This window comes from Tamandua tetradactyla, chromosome 1 (genome assembly GCF_023851605.1).
Source record: "Tamandua tetradactyla isolate mTamTet1 chromosome 1, mTamTet1.pri, whole genome shotgun sequence".
In the NCBI taxonomy this organism is placed as follows: Eukaryota; Metazoa; Chordata; class Mammalia; order Pilosa; family Myrmecophagidae; genus Tamandua; species Tamandua tetradactyla.
In genome coordinates this window covers 6166532-6180013 of record NC_135327.1, presented here as the reverse complement: position 1 = coordinate 6180013, position 13482 = coordinate 6166532, and the positions used below count along the sequence as shown (strand labels likewise).

Below are 13482 nucleotides of genomic sequence, written 5' to 3'. Positions count from 1 at the left end.
ACTTTAAAATAGTAATAATGTAATTTTAATACCCCAACCAGATTCCCATCATATGAAAAACCACAGCAGTAACAGGCATCTGAGAGATCTGGAATAGACTTTACCATGCTGTATTGCTACCATGCTACGTTGCTGACTTCTGAGTTCCTGTTTAAGAGAGAAGGATCATCTAATACATTTGAAATCAGAAATTTCTATTATGTGCAGGAGAAGAATGGCTTTTGACAAAACTAAAGATAACATAAATCTAAATAGAGACACATATTCTATATTCACTGGATATAATTTTTATTTTAAAAATATTTAGGAAATATCTTCTATATAGGACTAGATCAATGTTATCTTTGGTATTGTATGTGGCACTTTCACAATCTATAGGCTCTGAAGTTCACTAATGTCTGAATTATATATAATGGCAGACCATTTAGGGGTCTATGAACATAGACTGCTGCCATTTCTTTGTACTGCTTTCTAATATAGAGCAGAAACAAATCAGAGAGAAAAGTAATAAGTTTTTGATTATTTAAATAGTTTTCAAAGTCTCTATGGAATACCCTGTGTGTGTCTGTGCTAAGATCACTTCTAAATAAGTACCATATCTCCCTGCAGGACCATATATCATTAGTCTTGTATTCAGACACACATCTAAACACTGACCTGGCAAACATTTAGGTGAGAGTATAGCACATATGGCACTACTTTAATTGGTAAGTTTCTACATATAGGATTGGGGTGACCAAAGTGGTCATGTATTATGTATTTTCAGGGCAAAACTGGTTCCAGTTGGAATGAAGAAAGTAAACAGTTTACCTTGAAGGCTGGTGAAAATTCTTTACAATTACTTGAAAGATTATTTTTAAAACACTTAAGATTATATTTTTAAACAATCTTAACTGTATTCTGCCTCCTGAGATATATTTTCATTGAATAATCCAAAGCAATTATATCTGGATGGTGTGGCTTACTGTTTGTTTCTTCTGCAAAATAGAGAACTCTTAGAAAACTTTCTTAATTTTAGGGGTCATCAAACTTTCAGTGCACCATGGCAAGTGTTCATTTATTTGCCTCCTCTTTAAGAGAACCTTAAACCTCCATCATGGATGAGAGATGTAGAAAACAAGACCTGAAAATTTTTGATCGAGTCTATTTCTATCAAAGGGGCTAAGGAGTTGAGGAGGGGAGTACAGTCAGAGTTGTGGAAACAAAACTATCACCACCACTAATCTCCCCTCCCCACCAACACACACACACACATACACACATACACACACTATCCTAACACTCATGCGTAGAGAATTTTTGGAGAATCTATGAATTCAGAATACAGGAAGAACAGAGAGAAGGAATAACTTTGGGGAGCTAGTCACAGTATAGCAAAGATTTAAGGAGCCAAGAAAAGCTTGCCCCATCACAATTTGTTACACAATTTTTTAAACCCATTATTTGAACATCAGAGGTTCATCTGAACAATTTTTTCTTTGAACACGCAAATACTGAAACTGGTGAAAGGGCTTTTGTACTAATTAGTTTAATCAGATTACTTTCTTCCTAAATCCTTACAGAGATAGATAATCTGCACTAAGAAAACGGAAAGAAAAAGGGAGAAAAGCTGGGAAGACAATTTGGGAACCTTTTTGGACATCAAGCCAGGAACTCTGATTGGAGTGGAGAAGTTAATTAACAAGAGGGTAGTGTAACTTGGGAGTCTCAGGGCAAAAGGCCCCCCTCGCATAGAAAAGGAAAGAAAGGATGTTCTTTCTCCACCTGCTATACTTCTATTCTGTCCAACTGCCCAAAAGACCAAAAGGTAGGCTCTTGGTATCTTTTTCATCTCAGATTGGGTGGTGCTTCTTCTATATTCTATTAATTACATTAGCCATGTGAATGCTATTCAAAACCACCATAGCCTAGATATCTATCATTTCCAAGTGGCCTTCTGGAAACAGTTAAAAGCAGTACTCTCAAGGATTTTTAGACAGGGAAAAAAGACTAACAAAAGAGATTTATATAAAAGGAAAAAAACAAAAATAATTTAGGAAACATGATGTTTTACAGGAAGTGGCAGAACTGTTTAAACCACAAAAGAGTGGAGTGAAGAATTCCCAAAGAAAGATATAATAACGAATCTACAATTTTATTTTAGACTTATATGCCAGACAGGGTTCACACAATGGTCCTTGGGTATGCTATAAATAAAAATGCATGTTTCATTCATAGTACCAAGAACTGCTTTGTTTTGCCTATTGTTTAATTGTATCACTACAAAACAACAATTTTCACCTTAAAAATCAATTTTACATTTCCCAGGCTATATAGGATGGAAAATAATGAAGACTTGAAATATCAAGAGCAGTATGAACCGTGATACTTAGTGACATACCACCACTGGCTGCTGAGAGATTCCAAAGGCTTATATAATTTCAAAAACTGACTACAAATGAAATAAAATAAAATAAAATAAAAATCCCCAAAAGGCTTAGCTGAAAACCAACCAACAATCAGGAATTACCAAATTGTAATTATATGATGATAACAGTTGGAAAACTATACAGACAAGACAGTGGATATCACAGATTAATCCCCCAAACTGGCAGAAGTGACCCAATACTTCTCATTTTAATGATATGTATGAAGATGCCTTTGGTGTTATATTGTAACATCAGGGATATTTTAAAAATTTGTATTGCAACCAGTAAGGGATAAGAGAATGATTTGCTTGCTTTAAGCTCATTTTGAATACTATACATCCTTCCTATATATCTCCAGTATTCTCCAATTAAAATTATATTAAAAAAAGAAAGAAAAGGAATATAACTGAGAAGATAGGATTTAACAAATGAATATGACTGCTAAATCATCATATTGATATTTCTTTCGGTCTCCAGTGTCTTGGAGCAGCTAGAAGAAAAAACAAAGAATCATAAAACTGTAATCCATACCAAACATTAAAATCCATTCTATAACTACTAGTTAAAATGTACTTGGAAATTTACTGCTTTTTTGTATACACATTATATTTCACAATAAAAAAAAAAGGTTTAAAATTGTATTTTAAACTGTATTAAAGTATTTTTCCTGAGAACACAAAATGGGGGAAATAAGAACAACTCATATTTACAGAATGCTTACTCTGTCCCAGGGACAGCCCTAAGAACATTATGTGCATTATCCCATTCAATTCTTTCTATAACCTTCGGAGTTAAGCACTATTATGATCTCTAGTTAGCAAATAAGAAACTTGAGGTTTAGAGAAACTGACTTATCTGAGGCAACACAATTATGAGGAGGCAGAGCTGGGACTCAAACCCAGGTCTCATGCCAAAGTGCTTAAACATTATCCTATCCTACCTCCAATAGGGAGTGGAAAGACATGGTTTCCATTCAGAAAAACTCTCTTTTACCAGGACTCCCTGATCAGATGTTGACGACAGAATCTAGAAAAGGCCAGTTCTAGGCTAGGCACTGATTACCAGGTTCCAATGTTTCAAGTGCCCTAGAGACACTCAGCAGGGTAGAACCTATTTGTCCAATTACCAATCTAATTTCTACCACCTCTATAATGTTCTTGTTTTTTTGCTACTGACATTCTATTCACTTCAATTCTTCATATAAAAATTCACTACCAACATTTTATTTCCTGTTCTTTTTACTTCTTCTGAAGAAAAAACACTTAGCTAGGAATCAGTCAATCTGAGTTCTAGTCCCACTTTAGGAAATTCAACTCACTGGTTTTTCCTGTATTTCCTTCTTGTTAAAATGGATATCCTGCCTGTGTTGACTCAAGGAGACAACTAGCGAAACACCACATTAATTTGGAATCACAGAGGGTGAGTCAATCTAACTGGTAAAAAAAGTCCCAGCTTTTTGATATTTTTAAAATATAATTTTAATTGGAGAATGCTAGAGATATATAGGGAGCTATAAAATTTTAAAAAATACAGTTTTATATAAAACGGGCAAAATTTCAACTAAACTATGCAAGTAGAGATCCTCAGAGAACTAATTAATGAACTTCAAAAGTAGAATGTATAATTAGTATATTAAATGCTTCAATTATTTAACATTTGCCTATGTGTCACAACCTGTTACTAGGTCTTAGACATATAGAAATGACAAAGCTAAAATTCCCTGCCTTAAGTTCATTGTTTAATAAAGGAAGGGGGAGGGTACATGTACATAAATAACTACAATTTCATTTAAAGTATGATTAAGGGAGAAATAACAGAGTCCTAACATTGGGTAGTATGTGTACAGCAGGGGAGAGAAGCAGGGAGGAGACTGGAAAGAATGGGGTGAAGGGGTTACAGGAGGCAGGGAGAGCTGAAAAATAATATTTAAACTGGGTCTTGAAGGATAAGTTTACCAGAAAGAGAAAAGGCATTCCATCATATGTAAAGGTAAAGCAATTTTGTTAAGGATATAAAAAGTTAGATATATCATAGGAAGTTTGGTAAAGGGAACTTGGGGATAAGAGGAGGAAAAGAGACAGGAATGGCAGGTGAAACCAGAGTCCGACTAAATCTAGACAGCAAAGGTTTTCGCTATGCGAAAGGAAGAAATTGGTGGCAAAAGGGCCTGCCTGTTAGGAGGCTGCTACACAGTTTCAGTGAAGACAAATGAATGAAGCTTTACTGTATATATAAAACTGAAAAGAAAGAAAGGGGGGGAGGGAGTATTTAAACTTCAGATATTCAGCATATTACCCATTGTAATAATATTCTTCAAGGATCATTGGTTTAACTCTGAAGGGAACAGTAGGAGAAAAATGGGTGGCCAGAGGAGTCATTAACAGCCACTCATCTATTACTTCAACCCACTGGTCAGGAAGAAAAGACAACAAACTACCTTTCCTTATATTAATGTATATAGTTTTTTGTCCCTACTTCTTATTGAAGGTATATTAGCACTACCTGGATTATAGTTAAGATAGATAAAAATCAGATTCCCAGGCCTTGTGCAAACTTACAGGATCTGACAATAGAGCCTAGGAATCTATTTTAACACGGTTCTCAGGTGATTCTTTGCAGGACTGGGGAACTATTGCTCTGTCATCTATTTTTCCCTTTAGCTTATATATCATAACATAACTTAGATACTCCAATTTAGAAATCTCCCTAAATCCTTGTATTGTAGGGAAAATAACCCACAAACATCTGTTTCAAAGAAAATGTGATGGTAGTGACTAAGATCTGTAAAAAATATAATCCATGAAAACAACATAGAAAGCATAGTCACAATGCTACCTCCAAAGGAAATGGAACGATCAATTCAAGTTTCCAGAGTACTAAACCTAATGATGATAATACTCAATTATAAAGTCAGTGACCCTGTTTTCTCTACAGGAGGAATGTGCAATCTATCATTTGTCTTCAAGTTCATTTGTTCATTTAAAAAAATATCCTGAAAACTTAAGCTTCTTCCTCCAATTACTCTGTTATAAAAGGCAGGAAAAATATTAACCAACCACTGAGTTGGCTGTTTTTTTTTTTTAAATAGTACTGCACCCCTGACTAATGAGGGGCAAACTGCCAACTAAAGTTCTTTATAAATTCTGCAAATCGAAACTGTCAGCATTGTTTTGATGGTAGAGGCTAGAATTCCTGATGTTTCTTTGAGGCATTTTGTTTTCTAAATATAACTCTTTGCAAAAATGAGAAAAACGGCCACACATAATTTCTCATCAATACCACTAAAAACAAACTGGAGCAAATCTTAAATTAATAAGCAGAGCATGGAATCTTGGTAGGTCTGTTTCTTTGTTCTCAAGAAGTGAAAGCATCCTACTGATATGAATGGAAGGAATTAAAATAGTCAATGTCCCTCAGATATTCAAACTACTTCTATTCTAGTTCAATCTTGGTAAAAACATTTTATAGTTAAGGACTTGCTTAACACACACCCATTAATGTAAATCCAACCATAAATCAGAACTGTCAATTCCCAATTAGTAATCAGAGCTATAAAGAGATTGATGCTAGAATCTACTTCAACGTATTTCCCATTTTCTAACATCCTAAAGCAGTGATTCTCAAACTTGAGTTTCCTAAAAACCACCTTGTAGCTTCTGAAAGGCAGATTCCCTGGATCCTACCTTCAGATACTTTGTCAATGAGGGATGAGGGGGATGCACCCAAGAAATCTATTTCCAACAAGTTGTTCTGGTGACACTGAAGCAGTTTTTGAGGGATCACATTTTGATGAACACCACCCTAAGGTAAATTTTCCAACAGCTGCAAAAGGTTCAGTTACACATTAATAATCCTAAGTTTTAAAACTTTACAAAAATCTTAGTTCTAATTTTTTTCCTTTGACTATCAAAAATAATATCTGAAGAACATTTAAAAGCAAACTTTTTGACTAAACACGTTATCACTATCTCAATCCCCAAATGCATAGTCAAGTGAATGCAAAGTCAAATTACTTACAATTCAAAATTCTCAAAAGCTTGCCTACTATCTGCTGGATCAACCCAACCTTCAGTAATTCAATCATTCCAGAACTAAACCAGCAGAACACTCAACATATTTTAAAGATCGCAAGATCTCAGACACGTGATTTACAACTGTTCTTCAGAGGAACATGAACTGCCTCGATCCTTGCCCAAAATCGTCAGCCTTTATATGGATAAATGATGTTGTTTTGAACATGAAGTAAAGGGAAAAGATCTCTATTGTCTGGAAAAGTTCTGACCGTAAAATATGTAAAAGTGATTGGTCCAGATGACTCATTATCTCTTAATTTTTCAGTGAATGAATAAAGAAATGAAAATGACCATCTCTATAAATATTCATATCTGATGGTAATAAAACCACCTTTTAAAAAGAAGAAAGCATGCTGATATTATATATTTAGCTGTCAGCACACTTCATAGTTCCTTAATGTGCTGCTGATTCAGATAGTAGCCTTACCTTGATCCTTTCATTAATGCCTCTCATTAAATTAATGAGAGTAACACAGAGGGTAATTTTAAATTTTCTTTTGGTCACTACTCTTTTAACTTTTTGACAGTTCATTTGCGCAGAACAGTCTAGACAAATGTGTAGGACAAACTTTTTTTTTGGCACAAAAAAGCTGACGATGAGCTTTTAAAAAGCATTTATCTCAAAAACATACCATAATTATTAATAAACCACAAGGGAAACACAGTATAGTAGAAAGAGTAATTGATTTTTGTGAACACTAACACCTCAAGATGTTTGATGGGAGGATAACAAGAGAAAGGTGTACTGACATCTTCCTCTTTTGGATATCTGGTTTAGCAAGTTAAAGTCTCTAAGAAAATCTGGAGTAAGAACACAGCTTTACCTTTACATTTCTCAATTTTGCTTGACCGCGAACTCTTTTATCTCTGATAATATCTCGAATATGTTCTGAGCCACTATTTCTCATACGTAAAAGAGGATATAATACCGAGAGATTATCTCAAGATGGTCAGCAGGAGCAAATGAATTGATATTTGTAAACCTGATTTGTAAATCATATGCACTGCTGGTTGTGTTATCATTACCACTAATAGTAAGTTTAGGAATGAGCATTTATTTCATTCTTCATGTGGGGAGTCAAAAGCAAAGGAACAGCATAAACTGAAGGGAATAAAAAATTAAACATATTTCCTCCAAAGTTTTCCATTCTTAAAAGCACAACTGAATTCCAATAATTCTTCTTGTAGCAACAAGCTGTACAAAGGCACTGCCATCTGCAGGTCATAGGCATGGAATAATCGCAATGGTTTTTTAAAACAAGTTGTAAACCATCAAGCTCTTTCTCAAAAGACTTCTAAAGCCTTTTCCAAAAGATGTCTACTCCCAGCTTTTGAGCACTGGTAGATGAAGCTCTACTTGCTAAAGTTCTGAAATTTACACCTGACTAAAATCAAATTCTTATTTCTTCTCTACACAGGACTGTTTCTTGGAAATTTGATGAAAATGACCTTAGCTTTCTATGGGTTCTACAGTGTGTTTATATCAAAGTAACGCCAACAGAACTTTTTTTTTTTTTAAACAGGGAAAATTCTTTTACAAAGCCTTTGGGTTGTGTAAAAGCTTTGAATGGCCTGAGCTGATTTCTCTGAGTTTCCTTTCAAGGAATTAAGCTATATCTGCTCTCTCTCACACAAAAATAGAGCTTATAAAAAGACTATAAATAAAACAGACTATTAATTTATAAAGAACTTAATGAGCCAATGCCTCCTTTAAAGGTGTGGTGTTCATAGGCTTGCAACATTGGACAACCTGCATCTAGAAAGATTCCTTCACTGAAGTTTACAATATGGTTTCTTCAGAACATCCCACCAGGAAAATCAGTGTTTCTACGTTTTAGATTGAGACCATGCCACAGGTTTCAAAGAATATCTGGAGGGTGAAAGAACAGAGAAAAGAACTAATAGAAAGGCAAAGAAACCAAAGTAAGGAATGATTTCCAATATCCACAATGCAAAGTTAGAGCGTTACTGATTCAAAAGTTAACGCAAAGTGAGCTTTCACACCCAAGGTGACTTATTAAACAAAACAAAGCATTAAATCTAGAGTCGTCAGAAACTAAAAAAGCTCGGTCAGTGTTGGGAGAGACATAAACTGTCAGATGGCTACCACGCCGCAATGCTGTGAGAAAACTGAGGGGACACACCAGGTACACTTGTACACAGTACTTGCATTTGACAGGACCAACTACTTGCCAACAATGACAAGAGTTTACAAGAGAAAGCTTATATGATATTAATCACCATCCCCGAAGATCCCAGGGCATCTCACGGAATCTGCTATGCCTCAGGGAAAAATTGTGTGCACAGAGCCAAAGCCAGAAGGACTACAATTAATCCCATAAACCCACACTGCTAGGGTAGCGTTTCCCAAAGCGTGGAACGCAAAATAAATTTCAGGAGGAACAAGGACGCACTGTTTACTTTAACAGATAGGTATTTATTATTTTTTTTAATGAGCATTAGAAAGATAACTGGCTTTCCAATGAACGGCTTGTGATTTAAGTTTCCGTTTCGAACAAATAAATTCACGAAAGAGTGAGAAGATAACATTTAGTAAAGAGCAGTACAGGTGGTACACGGACGTGAGGGTGGAACGCGAGAGACGGAAATGTGGGAAACGCCGTCCTGTGAGAGGCCCCTGGGCAGGTGTCGGGGAGCGGAAAGCGCCCTGGGTCAGGGAACAGGACAGCCAGCAGGTTCGAGCGCTGGCTCTCTCGCCACTCTCCGGCGGAACCTCGGGCACAGTTCCCTTCCCGGTTCTCTAAACCCGGGGTCGGCGTCTATAAGATGGGTGGGGGTGGCACATGATAAGGAGACGCCCCGAGGATGCGGTCACGGGGCCGCCGGGCGGCGGCGACGGGCACCAGAGCTCCGCACGCCGCACTACGCCGCGAGAACGCCCGCAGCGGCCCGGGTTCGAGCCCCGACTGCGCCATCGACTCGCTGAGCGCCGACAGGCGAGCGACTTCACTTCGCCATTTCGAGAAGCGGGCGAAGTGCGTGCAGCCCCGCACCCCACAGAGAAGGCCGCAGGGCTAGTATCGGCGGTTCGCGCACTGAGGGGCTGCTGAGGTGCGGCGCCTCGCGACTCGACCACACCACAGGCTGTCCAGGCCCCGGGCCTGGACTTGCGGAGAGCCATGGGAGGCCGCGCCCCGCACAGGGCATGCGCAGACCCGCGCGCACCCGGAGAGGAGACGAGGCCGCGGCCGCGCGTCCAGCGGGCCCTCCCGCCTCAGCCTCCCCGTCCGGCCCCGGCCCCCCCCTTCAACCGCCTGCCAGTTCGCCCAACGTCTTGGCGGACGGCCACTGCTTCCCGGCACTCACCGCTACCAGCGCGGCGGGCTCCCGGCCGCTCCTTCTCCTCAGGCCCACCGCTGCCGCCTCCGCCTCAGCCCACCTGCCCGCTGTAGGACAAAGGCGCCACCAACCGACCGGCGCGGGCACGAGGCAATGGCGGCCGGGGCGGAGATTGGAGACGGGGGCAGAGGGCGCGCACGCAGCGGCAAGTGCGACAGTGTCGCGAGACCGGGCAGGTTTACGACAGCACTGAATTAAGGCGTCAATCACCCTGGCAATGAGGGCGGGGAAGTGGCTCTAGGGCGGTGGTTGAGCGCTGGGGGTTGCCTAGAAACGGCGTCCAGGTCTGGGCATAGGCTCTAGGCCTGCGCCCTCCTCCAAAGGGTCAATGGTCAAGTCTCTGTTCCCCACCCCGCCCCCAACCCCAGCCCCTGCCCCGGCCCTCGCTTTTAGAGCACACTCCTTCTTCTCTAACTGTGGAAATAGAACATTTCAATCCTCGAATCCTTTGCTTTTAGTCTTGCATAATATTTTTTTAACTATTGAATTTTCCAAACCCAAATTTTGACTCTTTAAGGTGGGGGATGTGTGTGGGAAGTTGTGTATATTCCTCTGACCTCCGGGATCACCTGGCACACGGAAACCAAGAGGTGGAGAAGATGTTTTATTTAAATTTACATTTAAATAGGTTTTGTACCCTATTAGTTTCACTGACAAGAGGCAAAAGGCTTTCGGAGATAGTTGCACAGATTCTTCTTGAGTTATTTGTTTCTTCCTGGAATATTTATTCAGTGTCAAGAACGGATTTCCCAGAATGTACCTGTCGACTGTGAAGCATGTAAAACATTGTACTGTTCTTTAATCTATAGAATATATTTGTCACAGGGAATGGAATTTGCTCACACAGTTTTAAATACTCTCTATCAATCACAGCCATCACTGTTTGAATCCCGTAGGCTGTTTTATTAGTTAGGAAATGCCTCAGACCCCATGGGGTCTTGTGAATAGTGAGCATGCTATAAAAAATAGTGGCTGTGACATTTGAATACACCATGGGAAGCCAGGTTTGTTTGACACCCACTCATGTGCTCACATCACTCATTTACTCACCAAATGTTCATTATACACCTGCTTGGTGGCCCTTGATTTATTATGCACCTACTTGCTAGGCATTATTGTGAGCGCTTGCAGACCCATCTCTGCTGTCTTGGAGATTACAGTCTAGTGGAGAGATGGCTTTAGGTGGATACTCACACTTGAGTGTGTCCCTGCAAACTGAGTTAAATGCTCTGAAGGAAAGAATAGGGATTCCAGAGGGTGTAACTGGAGCCCTAGTTTACCCACAAGCAAAATGGTTATCAAAATTCCTACTTTACAAAATTATATGAGATTAAAGATAAAAGCACAAAGCCTGTCAAATGATACTACTTTACAAATGTTGATTCTTATTCTTTCCTCTTTGATGAAGGAAGAATCATGATAATTAGATTAAGATAACCAAGCAAGAGATTGTTGGTTTAGGATTGTATGGCAGTTCCTTAAATCAGCGCTTGATGTATTCATCCATGCATTTAACAAACATTTAATGTGTGATTATGTGCTTGGCACTGTGGAGAATGGAGAACAAAACAGACCAGGTCCCTGCCTTCAGAGAACTTACAACCTTGTAGGGAATACAAGCAATAAACAAGTTATAGTAATATAATGTGACGAATATTTTATGATGGGGAAAGTTAATTCCGTAGGCAGACATTCTTACACAGAAGATGTCTTCCCATTTAGATGTTTGACTTACATAATAATAGGTAACATTTATTGTGTGCCTATAATGTGCTGGGTCCCTTACAAATATGACCTCATTTTATCTTATAATGTAGGTACCATTTTACAGATGTGGCCATTAAGGCCAGTTAATTTGCTTGAGAGTCTACAGAGAGCATGTGGCATGCCAGGACTCAAGCCAGCACAGCTTGCTGCCTGAACGTGCTCATTTAACTGTGTGACACCATCTTCTGAGATAAGTTCCCTTCCAAGACACGGGTACTTGAATGGTGTACAGCCTCTAAACCTTCAATTGTGGTCCTGCAAAGTTTGACCAACGAATACAAGGAAAGTCTGCTACAACGGAAGCTGCTTGATTTCTGTCAGATGGAACTTTAGAGCTCAGTGGTCCTACAATTTGGTAATGACTTTGAGCTCAGTGGTTCTCCCCTAGTAAGGGGAGCCTGAGGGAAAGAAGCTTTAGTTTAATATCCAGCCAATACTAAAGAGCATGCGTTTCCTTGGAGCCATGAGAGCTTTGCCTTGTATGACTCACAGGATGGTCAATTTGGGGCAATGAGGAATTCTACATAAACAATAACCCCTGCTGAGGAAGCAGCGTTGGTGCTCAGGAAATATTTGTTGAATGGAGTAAAAAAGTAAGAAAGGAAGAGTGGGTTCAATAGTATATTCAATAGTAGAAGAATGTTTTTGAGCTATTCATTTGCTTTTTCTCTAATCAGTATTATTCTTAGTATTTCAACGTGCTTTGTAGGTGTGAAGCCAGCCACTTCTAGGCTAATGGGGGTGGAGATTCAGGAATATCCAGAGGAAGGAGGGCCGAAAGATTTATGATAAAGGAAATTGGCAATTTTTTAAAGACAGGACTATTGAAGAGGATCAGAAAAAAATCTTGGGGTAAAATCTTCCATTTGGACAAATTCAGGGCATAATAGAGTCTATTTCATTTTCACTTTTGGATGGGTGATGGGTGAGCTGACATAAGGACCTATTCTAAACACCGAGGGGGCTCAGACACCGCCTAATGGGTTATAAAACACTTTTACATACACTTTGTATCTGATCTGATACATCACAGGAGAGGGGAAATCTAGAATTTAAGAGTGAGAGCTTTGATTAAATCAAATCTTTGGTGATAGAAGTCAGAATAGAAATTAGCTCTGGGAGATGGAGATGGAGGGGGCATAGACTGGGAAAATCTATGCTTGAGGAGACTTACAGGGCAGAGGAAAATGTGTTAATCTTGATCTATTACATGGGATATACACAAAGGTAAACGTTTACAGAGGTGTGCCCTAAAGATTGTGTATTTTACTATATGTAAAGTACACCTAAATTTTTTTTTTTTAATGAAAAGTTAGAAAATAAAAGAGTCCAGATTTGGAATAAAAAAGATCTGGTTCAAAACTTGGCTCTTCCCTTTAATATGATATGAGTTTTGGGACTCTTTTACATATTCAGTATTTTCTTAGCACCTACCAGGTATGTTTATTGGGCTAAGCTCAGGCATGGGAGACAAGACAGATGTGGCCCCTGCTTCACAGAGCTTCAACCAAGCCCCAAGTGTCTCATTTTGGCAGCAGAGATAGTAACACCTTCTTGGGGTCATGGTGAGGATTAAATGAGATGTACACACACACACACACACACACAAAACCCAATTTTATAGACTTTGAGGAAGTGATGCTTACATTAAGTGATTTGTCCAAAGTCATGCATTTACTGAGATGTTGAGGCAGAACTAGAGCTCAGTACCCAAGTTTTTAATTCAAAGTCCCATGGTTTTTCAATTGTATCCACACTTTCCCCATTATAATGTGTTTCATTTGTATAGCACTTTACATCCTGTATATGATAGCTAATATTTATAAAAACATTGAAATGACATTGAAGTAGAATTTCATATATAGCAAATAAGA

At 38.9% G+C, this 13482-nt stretch overlaps 1 protein-coding gene across 2 annotated transcripts in view; it reads right to left on the bottom strand.

Annotated features, from left to right (window-relative positions):
• The window catches only part of NCOA5 (nuclear receptor coactivator 5), a 30525-nt gene extending 20560 nt beyond the window's left edge, over positions 1-9965 (bottom strand). Inside the window, exon 1 of one of the 2 annotated variants that reach the window (XM_077167788.1) lies at positions 9809-9965. The gene's annotated coding sequence lies outside the window, so the exon portion shown is untranslated. The remainder of the gene's footprint in view (positions 1-9808) is intronic. The other variant, XM_077167789.1, reaches the window with a different exon arrangement.
• Between the last annotated feature and the right edge of the window lie 3517 nt (positions 9966-13482).